Consider the following 12,534-nt stretch of genomic DNA (forward strand, 5'->3'; position numbering starts at 1 on the left):
CCTTTAGCTGCTGCAACAAGAGTTCTCCCAGTACAATCTCTAATAACGAAGCCACCTTCCATAGAACTCTGCACTTTAGAACCATCAAAGTTAATCTTGACAAAATTAGGAGGGGAGGATGCCATCTTATTGTGGATGGATAGTTTTGGCCAGTCCTCAACCAATCAACTATAGAAACTATACTCATGTTACTTAGCGTAGCAGCCGAGGCTACCACTACTTCATTAGGAAAATGGACTTTTCCCCTGAAAATAGTTTCATTCCTTGCCTTCCAAATTTGCCAGCAAGTGACCCCATTGGGGTGAACTATTGTTGGCATATATACCCCCAGATACAAGTACCGGAAGCACAAGGCTCATCTAGCTATCAAAGGATAGTGACAAAACAAGACATCCAATGATTCGGCTGGATTAAACATCCCTCTACACAGCTGAAACAACTATTATATTGTTTTGCTGATCAATAAAAAAGTTGGCATGTTTCTTCCAAGAAAAAAAACCAACTGTCTATGGTCTGTGAGGTATAAGAGTTTATATCTATATATATATATATATATATATATATATATATATATACCGTCCTTGCATTCTCTAATTAAATACTTGGTAATAGCAACCCGGCACCAATTAATCAATCATTATCGATTAAGCCAATTACACATTACATTATTTAATTCATTTAGTTTTGTGTTTATAGCACATGTTTAATTTATGTTAATTGATGGTTTGAAAACTTCATTGTCGTTGATTTCTAGATCTGAATATTTAGTCCTTTTCTTATTTTTATTTTCTGGACTCACCTTAATGGCTAAATATACCCGAATAAAGAAAAACAACTAACTAACAGTAGCCCATGAGTTGTTCTACTTGTAGAATTCTAAGGGCACAAGAGTTTTTACACACACACACCCCCCACATGTACACACACATGATCCTTGCATTCTTTAAGAGTTTTATATACACATCCCCAATTACTTGATGCACACCCCTATAGAAGGCGGAAAAAAACCCTAGAGAGAGAGTGGCGGAGAGCTTCTTATTATGTGACTGTCTCCTTCTGCAATTTTGCGCTCGTCCGGTGGCGCACGATGTCGAGTTGGCCTCTTTGCTCTACCGACTTCTTTGTGCTGCTGTCGGACAGGTAATCTAAAGGCGCGCTCCAAAGCGGCAGTTTTTTGGATGGCGTGCTCGTAGTTCTGGCAGATTTTATCTCAGCGGATGTTTGGGGCTGCATCTCTGCTTTCATGGCGGTGCGGTGTGGCATCTATGTTCTGTGGGTTGGCTACTGTGAATCTGGGGTCGGTGACGGCGATGGAGGCTCTAGGTGAATTGCATCAGTCTGGTGCCTTGGGTAATCTTAGGGAGTGGCGTCTCGGGTTGCTCAGTTTTCAGGCATTTTGGAATTTCACGGTGGTCTAAATTGGTGTGACGGGGCTTCTGGTACCAGCGGTGACGGCGGCGCAGGAAGGGATGCACGTGCAGTAGATGATGTCATGGGCCGGTTTAGCTGGTTTTCTAGGGCTTGGGTGATGGTATATCCTTGGGCTGTTCCTTTTTTGGCCTAGTTGTTTTAGGCTTGCATTATGTTAGTAGCTTTGTTTACTTCCAATAATTCCCTAAGTCTTTTTAGGGACCAATGCACTTTTTGTGCTTCTAGCAGATCTTCTGAAGTAGTACCGAAGGAAGATTCATGCTATTTTGAATGTATTTAATGTCAAATGAGTGCCCTAGTTTCTACGTACCACTATGGGTACTAGCACGTACAACTTCTTGCCTACCCTTAATTGGTAGCGGGAGGGTATGTAATGGTCATTTTGGCTTGTGATCAATAAAGTGGCTTTGCCTTGATTCAAAAAAAAAAAATGCACACCCCTATATTTTTTTGTCATCAAACCTCCATCTATTCCCCTCCTCATTAATAAAAAAATAAAAATAAAAACAAAGAAGAGTCCACAAAAATAAAATAAGAATTAAAGGCTTTATATATCAAAATATTAATTTTATATTTTCTTATAGGTTAAATTTTCTCCTCGTCTTCATAATACAATCAACGTCTCTTCAAGAATCAAGATTATATGTATAAAACCAAATTGGTTGAAATATATTGAAAGAACTAAAGAAGTTATAAAACCATCACATATATTTTGAATACATGACTTCATTTCTGTTGTTTTTTAGGTCTGAATATTCAGTATTTTTTTATTTTACATTCCTGAGCTTTATACCCTAAATCACTTATGACCGTACACTTTAATTTCATCACGCTCCTATAGTTACTAATTTCAATCAATCTGGTCCAATGCTTAGCTTTTTTGCCAACTATTATGTATTATATTTTGAAATTTTCGTCATTTATGCTATAATTTTACATTCCACGTTAGTGAATAGTTATCATACAAGGGATCTCAATAGAGCCACATTTTCAATTTACAAAATAATTGATGTAAAAATTAATAATTGGACAAGATTTATTAAATTGGAGAGCACTAGAGTACATGTGATAAAATTAAAAGTGCAGAGGCACAACTGATTTAAGGTGTAAAAATTAAGGAGGCAAAATGAAATTAGCTCTTTAATATTTATGGGTTAATCTGACTGGCTAAATATATTCTAACAAAGAATAGCAAGCAACCAACTGTGGCCCATAAGTTGTTCTACTTGTAGAATTCTAAGGGTTTAATATATACATACAATTAATCCCTGCATTCTCTAATTAGATACTTGTTAATAGCAACCCGGCACCAAGAAATTAATCATTAAGAAGAAATATTAAAAATTATAGATGTATAAACTACCTCAGAAAATAAAATAACAAGAACAATATTAGATGCAACTAAGCATTGGAAATAAAACATAACAAGGAGTCTTGGGTATGCAATTAAGCATTTGATGCAGCACCGGACATAATCCTGGCTATGTAAAATGGTATCAATAGTATGGTCAACTATACTTCCACGCAAGGATAGACGTCGAAGAGAAGGTTACCTTTTATCAAGATAACCAGCGGTAGTGTGACCGATCTTGCCTACTCCACACATAATAATACGTCAAATAGAGAGCAGTCTTCTACCTAAGTAGCCAAAAAACTCATTCCAAAATGCCAAGAAATTTTGGGCTAAAAAATGTTCTAGGTCCCAGATCCGTACCCTAACAGCATTGGGCTCATACACCTGTTGCAAAGCCCCAAGAAGGAAGGCCCACCCAAAAAAGACCAACAAAATTCTCCTCTGGGCACCCAAACATTCCCTGACTTCGACCTTGACCTTTACTACACAGTCCTTGGCCTGAGAAAGATCATCCCGGCCACACCAACACGACTCCCCCGGCTGCCACCATTGTCACTGCCACAACGCATAGCCCGTTTAGACCCGAAGCACTGGTTTGCTCACCCCTTGCTATCGAATCATCCCCTTGATCTGATCAAAGGAATCCGGATAGCAGCTGCTCCCACGCACTGGAAAACTAGGCTGAACTCTAACGCCTCTCGAACCCTTCCCTCAGCCACACCACCACCAGACTAGAGCCACACACCGGTGATTTGAGTCGTGCCAGTCTTGGCAGAAGACACCCAACACTGGGTGTAGATTGGATTTGGGAAAACCATTCCTTCTTCTCATTGAAACAAACCATGATCAGAATGGATCTGAATAGGAGAGCTTGCCACAGGCCAAGATGCGAACCCCAACTAGATATAGGGCACGATGGGAGCCGTGCGTGAAAAAAACTAACACCGAAGCAACATCGGAATAGTACTCTATTGATGATGGAGGAGATATAGAGAGACCGGAGGCGGTGCTCTCCCAACCCTACTGAAGCACGCCCCTAGGTATTTTCATTCAGCTTAGCCTTAATTTTGGTATATATTTAATTCATGTTAGTTGATCGTCTGAAAACTTAGTTTTCATTGATTTCCAAGACTAAATAGTTTTTTGTTACGGACTAACCTGACTTGAATGTATTTGCTTTAATCGAACCAAGAAATGCAAGCCAGCCACTAACTGTGGCCCGCGAGTGTTTTTTTTACTAGTACTTCTAAATGTGAAAGACTTTATATATATATATATATATATATATATATATATAACCCTTTTAGCGAGATATTTATTTTTTTGGCCACTTTAAGGGATTGCTTATCAGACCAACTTTTCGATCACATATTGAGATCTCAACCGTATAGTTTTTAAGTCCACATGTGTAAATCAGTTCTACAAATTTTCAGCCAAATTGATAATCATTAAGGCATTTAATTATAAGCATGAACAGTTCAGGTTTGACAGATTTGATTCGTCCATTGATTTAATCTAGTTCGGTACTTTAACAGTCATCAATTTAGCTAAAAATTTGTAGAAGCAATTTACGAATTTAGACCTAAGAACTGAACGGTTGAGATCCAAATACTTAATCAAAAAGTTGATTTAATAAGCAATCCCTTAAAATAACCAAAATAGCCTTACTAGAAGAGCATATATATATAATCCTTGTATTCTTTAGAGTTTCTGGCAGTGAAACCACTCACCCACTTTATTCAAACCGTGGTGTCCATATCATGTACTGCTAATTTTTGGTGAGTTGGAAATGGGAAAGGCTCAGGACATTTCGTTTGAAATTATGTGAGTTAGCTCCAATATTATCTAGGTTGGACTATTACTTTGTTTTTTTTTTCTTTTTTCTAGGGGCAGATTATGATTATGGAAGTTTCATAAAACTACGGGCGTACAAATAATAAAGAAGAATGTCCACTACTCTTATTTTTACCTCTTTTTTTGAATTTTCTTTTCTTTATTTGATATAGGACCAGAATAATCCTGGTTTAGCCAGAAAACCATAAAAGTAAAGAAGAGGTGTAGAATGAAGAAGAGTGATTGGAAAATAGGCAACTCACGCGTAATGAGGTTACTAGCCACTGGAATATTCAAAAAGATTTGGTTTTGGACTTTTCCGGTTTCTCATGTGAAAAGTCAGGTCTTGATTGTGAATCAAATTGGATCAACTTTTGGTCAGAATGTCTGTTTGAGATGCATGATATCTTTCTGGAATGGAAATGATGATATCTACAAGACTCACTATAGTGAGCCCTATCAGATTTAGGCCAAAACATATCGTTTTAATTATGCGATTCGGGATTTAATATTTTTAAGCTAGTTTTACATTCTTTTTAGGATTCTTTTTGTCTTAGGTTCTTAGTTGCCTTTTTAATTTGGATTCTTTAGGATTCCTTGTTGGATTATGATTATGAATATGATTAGGTTTGGATGCCCACATAAGCACCATCATGCTTTGTATTACGAACAAGCTTTATCATATCAAATTTAATAAAATCTAGAGACTTGTCTCTATTTCTATAGTGGACTCCAAAACTATGTATTTTAGAGTATAGTCCATAAGAATTCAATTGAAATTTTAAAAAGCAAAGAGAGAAAGAGAGATTTTCTCTTCGAAGCCTTCTACCAAAACTCTAGCATGTCTTCCAGCGTACTTAAACGGTGCTCGTTCGGTGGTGGCATGGCCTGACATCTATGTCTACCTTGGTCGCATGACGTTGAGTTTGCTGCCAGATGGGCCTCAAAGGCTTGCTAATAGTTGTTTTCAGTTTATCTCTTTGCTTGGAGTTTGACGGCATCGATGCCGGATCTTGGTCTGTTGGGCACTGTGGCATGTGGGATCCACGACGACATAGTGGGTCGAGGGGTAACGCACAGGTGATGGCTATGATGGTGGCATAGGCAACGGAGTTGTTTGGTACCTTGGTGCAGTGGAGATCGATCTGGGAGGGTCAGGTCTTCTCCTGTTAGGGTATCGCTGAGGGCTTTGGTTGATGACGTCTAGTGAAGATGGTGGTGGTATTCCTCGTAGCGGTGGCGGGGTTGCTGTATTAGACTGTTGGCAGCTTGGCAAGTGCGACAGTGGTTGGATTGGGCTGCTTGCTGTTAGGTACAACCTAGGACAAATTGTGGGCTATTGGACTATGGCCTCTATTTTTAGTTTTAGTTTTTGTTTTAGCTAAATAATTCCCTATTTTTTTAGGGCCCTATGCTTGTTAGGTTAGGTTACTTAATGAGCCCTAACGATTGTAATTTTCTTGTCTATTCACTACGTTTTGTTCCATAGTTTAGAGGCTCGCTTTTAACTGAGCGATAAGTTCAAATATAGTTGGTTTATCCTATATATCACTATGGTTTCACCACGAAGCCTTGTTCTGTCCATTGTGAGGCAGTGGGTGTATATGTAATGGCCTTCTTGGCATTAGTTTTATCAATGGAATTACCATTAATTCAAAAAAAAATTAGGGTTTATCGCTTGTAAACCCAAGTTACTTTTGACTGCGTCATCATTGTATGCAAATTCAACATACAAAAACTTCTACTTTCTCCTTTAGAATCATCGATTTCTTCGCCAGAAAGAAAAGATTCAAACAAAACTTTTCAATTTCCTTGATCCTGAAGTTCTTTGGTTTTCTAGAGTTCTATTACAATGAGTTTTTCTTGGCCTCTAGAGTTCCTATTGCGATAGATGGTTTGATGATTTCTGGGTTTTTTCAGGTTTTATCTCATGGTTCTCTATTGAAAAATTACTGTTCTGCTGCTGCTACTTCTCCATTCTTATATTGGTGGTTGATAACTGTTTGAGTTTATTTTATTTATTTATTTATTTAATTATTTTTGTAGTGCTTCCACGTTTCTTGTTTTACAATCCCACACTACATTGCACAAATTGCACTAAACATAGCTCAGTCTTGTTTACTTAAACTAACTCAAGCTTGTTAAAGACAATTATTTTTATAAGATAGTCTACACTAACAATTATGATCAAATAGTAACGAGAAATTTTAAATACACATCTCTAATCACTTAATACACATCCATATTATTTTATATTTCAAATTAGATTTTGTAGGTAGGTTGAATGACCAAAACAAACATCTATGCATTAGAAAGAAAGAAAAAAATTGTCATATTTTCCTTATATAGAATAATTTATGTATAAATAGTTAGATAAACACAACAAATTTCTATACATGGCCTCCTAATTTAATACAAGAATAAAGTTAGAAACTACCTAATTTATTTTTTTCTTAAATAAATTGTAATTAAATGAGATTAGAAGCCATAATATCTAGAATTGCAAAATCAAGGGTATTAAATGTTTTTAAAATGGATCGTTTTACTCCCTTTTTTGGTTAATTTCATTTTTTTTTTTTCTAAGAGATACGATTAATCCATTTATTTTCTAATATAAAACATCACGGGTGAAAAAACTTTGTAATTGTTAATTTGTTTGGCCTCTCTAATGACAACTTTGTAGTTCCACCATTAGAGAGAAACTAGTGATACGGTTTTGGTTAAATGTTCAACTCATAATTTTATACTTGATCAACATGGTGTTTGGTGGATGAGAACTCAAATAATATAAAACCTATTTATATGCATCTATTTAAAGGGAACAATAATAAATCTTTATGGATTTCTGAATAAGTAACACAAGTAATCAATATGGTCATTTAAAAACATCAATATACTAGAATATACTAATCATATTAAATAGTAGCCTTAATATAGTCAAATAATAGGATATTTCATGATTTTTGAGATTAAGGATATTTTAGGTACTTTGGGTTGTGTATTTAGTAGAATATTAGAATGAGAAATTAAATGGGTGGTGTATTAAGTATGGAGTGTGTATTAAGTAATTAGGGGTGTGTATTTAAAACTTCTCAATAGTAACCTCGATCTCCTTATGTGTAATTTTTTTTTGGATTAAATTATGTTTAGTCCATGTACTATGACCTTTTTTTCGTTTCAATCCCTAACATTCTCAATTAATCTGAAAACTCCCTAACGTTAAAATTTCCGTCTGATTGGTCCCTCCCGTGTCAAATTAGGAGTTGGCATTAGGTGAAATGTCCAATATACCCCTCTGTTATTTTTTTTTCCTTTTTAATTTCTTTCTCTCTTTTTTTCTTTTTCCTTTTTAATTTCTTTTTTTCCTTTTTTAAAAAAAATTTCTTTTTTTCTTTTTTTCTTGTTCCTTTTTAATTTTTTTTCCTTTTTTTTTGTTTTTTTCCTTTTTAATTTCTTTTTGCATTTTCTTCTTTTTTTCTTGTTCCTTTTTATTTTATTTTTCTTTTTCTTTTTTTTCGTTTTGCCTACTCTCTCCTTCCTCAACCCACCAATCTCATTCCAATCAAAGTCCACAACCCATCTGTTTCTCTCCCCAAATTGAAACCAAACCCAGCAAAGACCTACTTTGGCGGTGCAGAGATGGACATCGAGCCAAAGCAAGAGGCTAGGAGCTGATCGATCACTTCTTCACCTTCTCTGAAGCCATCTCCCTCTGTTGGGATTCGCCCTCACCTCCATCGTCGCCGACGCCATCTCCCAAACACAAGCAGATCCTAATCAGCTCGGAAATTTGCCGCTAAACCACTCCACTCTTGTTTTCACAACCTACTTCTCTCTCTTCCACTCAAATCTCACTTTCTCTCTCCACATCAAGCCTCAATTTGGAAACTTTTCACTGAAAACTCTCATTTTTTCAGACCCTGAGGTTTGTTTAGACCTTTTTTATTGTTATTTTTTATTGATATTTTTTCTTCATAAATGAGCTTGTTTAGATAGATAAGGTCGTCTAAACTACCTCTAAGAGATTGAAATCTTCATCTCCATATACGGTTGCCTGTAATCTGCAGAATAGAATCTGAGCTCAGTGTGGAACCGAACATAGACGCTTTGACTCTCAAGTCAGTAATCAAGCTCAAGTAGTAGGCATAAGCTAGGTTAAAACTCGTTACCAGAGATGGTTGATAGGTTAAAACCCGACTCGACCTGATTTCAAAATTCTGCGAAAACTCCATTGTCTAGCTACAGATTTGGATCCACGAGTGCCGTTCAAATGATCCTTCCTTCCTCTTTCAATTTGCTATGGTGGGGTGCGAATCAAAGCCTACAAAACGCAGCAAGGCGAAGAAAACGGAGACGTCGAGGTTTCGGGTACCTGGCTGAAACTCCATTTTTTCAGCCATCTCTTACAACGATACTAGTTGGGTTTTGAAGCCCATTCACCGTAGAGCAAAATCTTCAAATGGCTTTGGACGATTCAAAGAGAGGAGGGAGTATTGAGCTTTGGAAGTTTTTAGAGATAAATCGGCCCCAAATCCTTTTAAGGTAAATTCCGGCTTCTACACTTAAATTTGGACTTTGTGTTAGTGAGATAGTTGTTGGGGATGATGAGAGGAACATGCTGATGTAAATTTCATGACCCAAGTTGAGGTTGGAGTTGGTAATGCGTGGGACCCACGCTTAGCCACTTGTGGCAGCTCGTCTAGTCGTTTCTGGTGTTCTAGGTTGGTATTTTGAGTAGAGCTCATCATTACGAACATGTGGATACCAACCAACCAGCCCTTGAAGTAAGTCCTCCATAAACCAGAATCCTCGAGCAGATTGGTAAAGTGGTCAATCGAGCTAGGCGAGTTCGATAGCTATTACTCGCCAGGAACCACCATCAAAGGACGGGCTACTGCATATTTCACCACAGAATTCATACTCCTGGCAGAGCCTCCAAACGAGACGGATCCAGAACCTAGCTCCACCCTGATATTGACACTCCATGTTGATGGCTTTTCTAACAACAAACTCAGCAGAGCAGGTGTGGTCCTCACAGAACCTGAGGGGAACATTTACTATTACGCCCTGCAATTCAAGTTCAAGTCTTCTAACAACACAGCCGAGTATGAGGCACTGTAGTTGGAATTCAATTAGAAAAAGAACTCAGAGTCAAGAATTTTCAAATCTTTAGTGACTCTTAACTCGTCATCAATCAGGTTGGTGGCGATTTCCAGGCCAAAGAACCTCACTTATCCCATTACCAATCTCCCACCACAACTCTATTCAAATAATGTCTTGCCTCCCACACAATCGCCCTAATACCAAGAGCACAGAATACAAAGGTAGATGCAATCGCAAGGTTGGCAACCTCGCCACCCTACGCAGACATCGGGAGCCTACAAATGAAAGTCCTGGAAATACCGACTATTAATAGGTCATTCTCGAAGATATTCACCACTGAGGGCCAAAGGACACCCTCCTGGATGGACCCATTCATTGACTATCTCTCTAAAGGCATCGAGCCAGCAGACAAAGCTATCGCTACCAGACTAAGCAGAAGGGTAACATTGTACACCATCTGAGAGGGCAAACTATACATGAAAGGCATATCCTTTCCTCTCCTGAAATATATCTCCCTTGAGGACGGACAGTGAATACTGCTATCGCTACACAGCGAAATCTGTGGCAACCATACGGGAGCCAGGAACTTGGCACTCAAAGCACTTCGTTCAGGATACTACTAGCCCACTATCAAACATGATGCAAAAAGGATCGCTAGTGCCTGCCTGAAGTGCCACCAATTCCCCAATTTGTCAATCGCACCATCGGTACCACTCTTAGTCATCATCGCTCCCTTGGCATACTACCAAAGGGGACTGGACTTCATCAGCAAGTTCCCCACAGCCCCAGGACAATTGAAATTTGCTGTCGTCGTTGTGGACTACAACAACAAGTGGGTGAAAGTAAAGGCTCTTGCCACCATCACAGTTGCCAAGGTCATTAATTTTCTATGGAGGCTATGCCAACCCTAACAGGATTGAAGGCCATATGGGAGGGACCTTACGAGATTGTTGAAGCCACTGGGCCAACCACCTTGTACCTAAGAGGAGGCGATGCCAATATACTGCCGCACCCATAGAACGCCCAGTACCTTCGCTACTACCCCAAGTAGGGAGGAACGGCCAAACCCAATCTCCTAGAACGCCCTCTCATAGTGGGTTACCTTGGCGGTAGTTATTGCTGTCAGCGGTTCCGCTTCTATCCACTTGCTGTTGTAATCGATGGCAACAATGATGTACTTGAACTGCTCTTTGGCAGTTGGTAACTTGCCAAGGACGTATAGGCCCCAAGTAGAGTGAATCCATGACCGATGATTATCGAGAGAGGCTTCCCCAGGGTATGGCGGAGGTCAGCGTACTGTTGACACTTGTGATAGGACCTGGAAACTTCTCTGGCATCGTCCCCGAGCGTGGGCTAGAAGTACCCTTGTGGCATGGTGCGATTGGCCAGAGATCTAGCACCTGAGTGGTTTCCACATTCGTCGGCGTGTATTATTGCCAAAACGACCTTTTCCTCCTCTGGGGTTAGACACCGGAGGTTGGGATGGGTGAATCCTTGGCTGTAAAGCTTGCCATTTTGGATGTTATAGCGGGTTGCTCTCCTCTTGAGTTGCCGTGCTTCGACTTTGCAGGTTGGCAACGTTCCATTATTCTTGTATTCAATTATTTCATCCATCCAACTGGGGGTTCACCTCAATGTTGAAAATTTATGCTAGGATTTTGGTGATGCTTGGCTTGTCAAGTCATTCCACCCTTGTGTCCGCCGGACTTTGGTGTGGTTGAGTGGTTGCCAACCTTGCCAGAGAGTCTGCCTTGGCGTTCTTCTCTCTGGGGATCTGTGTGATGGTGTGGAATTTTAATTTTCTGATGAGCGTTTTGACGTATCTCAAGTACGCCGCTAACTGTTTGTCTTTGGCGTGGAAGGTGTCATTGACCTGGTTGACGACTAGCTGGGAGTCGTTGAATATTTTAACGATGTCAGCACCTGAGTCGATAGCGAGGACCAAGCCTGCAATGAGCGCTTCATACTCCGCCATGTTGTTTGAGGCTGTGAAATTGAATTTCAATGCGTATTCCGTGTTCAATCCCCCTGGGCCTGTCAAGATAATGACGACACCACATGCCTTGGAGAAGGCGGAGCCGTCCATGTGGAGGTTCCAGTCTGACTGCTGTTTGGATGCTTGTTCCTCAGCTGTTGTCATGGCCGTGTCGCCCTCTTCTATTCTTGGGAAGGGTTCATCTTAACGTTCCATGAGCTCAGCAATGAAGTCAGCTACCACCTAGCCTTTTATAGAGGTTCATGGCTTGTATTCAATGTCGAACTCACTGAGATTGATGGCCCATTTGCTTAGGCTCTTGGAGTTCTCAAGGTTTTGCATTACCTGCCTTAGCGGTTGATTTGTCAAAACATGAATTGTGTTGGCTTGGAAGTACTGGCAGAGACGTCTAGAGGAGACGATAAATGCGAGAGCGAGTTGCTCCAATGGGGTATCTAGTTTCAGTGCCGTTCATGCCTCTGCTGGCATAAAATACCGGGTGCTCGTCTTGTCTTTCTGCTAAGTAGATGTAGAGTATCTCACCTTGGACAGGAATGGAGAGAAGTGGGACTGCCGCTAAGTACTCCTTCAAACTTTGGAGTGTCGCCTCACAATATGGGGTCCAGTTAATTTCTTTCTTGTGGGTCCTCTTCATAGCCTTGAAGAATGGGAGACATATGTCGGTGAGCTTAGAGATGAACTGAGGGAGGGTGGTTAGCTTGCCCTGGAAGCTCTCAACGTGCACTTTCCACACCAGAGACTTCATGTTGATGATGGCTTGAACCTTGTCAGGGTTAGCCTCAATGCCTCTCTCGCTAACTATGTGTCCCAGAAACTT

This window comes from Rosa chinensis, chromosome 1 (genome assembly GCF_002994745.2).
Source record: "Rosa chinensis cultivar Old Blush chromosome 1, RchiOBHm-V2, whole genome shotgun sequence".
Lineage (NCBI taxonomy): Eukaryota > Viridiplantae > Streptophyta > Magnoliopsida > Rosales > Rosaceae > Rosa > Rosa chinensis.